The following is a 2,202-nucleotide window of genomic DNA, read 5'->3' as shown; positions in this document are numbered from 1 at the left end:
CCCTAGTTGCACGTCAATTACACGTCATGCTGCCGCGCGCGCATCTATGCCAAGTATTATCTTATAGATCCACCTATGTCTGATAATTCTAACCAATCATGTTTCTTTTATTCCTTATTACGCCTAGTTTCGATTATGTCACTGTTACGTCATTTTTCTTATCAAATGTTACGCCTTCTACATTCGTTTCATTGTAATGTACTTATTATAAAAATACATGTCTGTTAATAAATTATTGTACTTCACTTCCTGAACCTTCGTGGTGACGGAACCTGAGGGCCGCGACTCGAGTCGGCCATTTTGAATGGAATAAAGCCCATTAGAAAACCTCTTATACCACGGATTCTGCCTCTTGTTATTTTGAGCTATTTACTTTAATTTAAGATTCCGCATGAAATTCAGTCCGGTAATATTTATTTTACTTGCTTCATGTATAGTAAGAGAAACAGGGAGGAAAGAGGTGTATCCTAGGTCTAGGACTCAGTGGGGAAGAGCAAGTCTTGTCTCTTGTTGCCCTCACCAACCTTCATCATTGAGTAGTTGCTCCTCGTCGGGCCGGCGGTGCAATGCTCTACGGGTCCCCCGAAAGGTCACTTTACCAGAGATCTTTTGAGAACTGCCGTTTGGTGCATGCGGGTGTGTGAAGTCTGATTAACCCAGATCTCTAGACTGGGGGTGAAAGTTTTGATTTGTTCTGCATTCCGTCCATCAAATTTGTGTCTTTAACTTCTTTAGGTGTGACATATCGAGAAACCTGTGATTGTGACTTGAAATCTTTATGATACCCTGATAATGCCAACACAGAACATGTTATCTCGGGGGAGAATTCCGCATAATCTGGACCAGCTATCTGATTACACTATTTACAGAATTGGGCTGCGATACAGAGGTTCTTGGTCAACATCACAGCTTGAATCAAAATATTACATTTTTTATATGACCAGGAGGGCTTGTTTGTTTCAGTATTTGCCTGTGTATGGCATTGTAGTTTTTCCATGAAGCTTAAATCAAAATTTTCACTTGGCTGCCCTAAACATCTCAGATTTCAGTGAAAAACTGAATGGTAGGGTGGGGCAAGCATGTCTCTTCCTACCGCATTTAAAGTACGTATACTGGCCAGCCACTTTACGCAGTTTTTTTTTTTTTGTTTTTTTTTTTTTGTTTGAAACCGTTTATTGCAATCTCAAATATATACAAGTATGGGCCTACAACCTTCCGGCCGGCCGCTAGAGTGACAGGAGCATATGACATACATACAAAAAAGGGCTCTTGGCGTTGCAGAGAGGTAAATAAGGAGGTATCAACGACGTGGGCCACATGACTCCGAGCCCGCAATACGGTTTCATTTTATAAAAACACAACAACACAAAAGAACCACACCCGCAAGGCAACCCGCAATCCGAAGTGACAGCACGTGCTCCTTAAGTGGGGGACCCCAACCATCCACTAGAATCTAAAGATGGGAACGGGAAGAGAACAAGGACTGGGGGACCCTGTGCCCGGGGCCGGGGGAGGGGGTCAACTAGGGGGACGGAGCTGGCGAGGCAGCCGGCAGCAGTGGTGGCTCACAAATACCCCCGCGGTAGGCGTTCCAGGGGCCCCAAACTTTCACCCACGCCCCAGGCTTACCTCTCGCCACGTACACCACCTTTTCTCGGAACATGCACCAATCCATGTGTTCTTTCCAGGCCGACACCGCCGGGGGCCTCTGGGACCCCCACAGCTGCGCGATGTCACGCTTAGCTATCATATATCCCAGAGTCACCCACCGTGTCTGCGGAACCGAGTAGTCAGTTGGTTCCCACACATTCAGCAAGCATCTCCTCGCTTCAGGCAACAGCGCGACACGCGTAACCACTCGCAGGACCTCATGCACACCACGCCAGAATCGCTCCACCTTCGGGCATTCCCACAGAATATGCAAAAAAGTCGCCAAAGCACCACACCCACGCTTACACAGCCCATCCTCGGCATAGCCCATACGCAGAAGCCTTGGCCCCGTCATGTAAACCCGGTGGAGGATCTTTAGCTGGACGAACCGAAGGCGGGCCGGTATGGCCACCTCCTTCGGAGAGGCCACCGCGGAAATCCAGTCCTCGTCATCCAACTCCAGCCCATCGGCAACCCAGGCCTCGCGGAGGTCAGTCAGCAGGCCCGAGCGATCATTAATCAGTTTTTTGTATATGAGGGAGATCGTGCTGT

The sequence above is a fragment of the Triturus cristatus genome, chromosome 7 (assembly GCF_964204655.1).
Source record: "Triturus cristatus chromosome 7, aTriCri1.1, whole genome shotgun sequence".
Classification (NCBI taxonomy): domain Eukaryota; kingdom Metazoa; phylum Chordata; class Amphibia; order Caudata; family Salamandridae; genus Triturus; species Triturus cristatus.
This window is presented reverse-complemented; position numbering follows the sequence as displayed.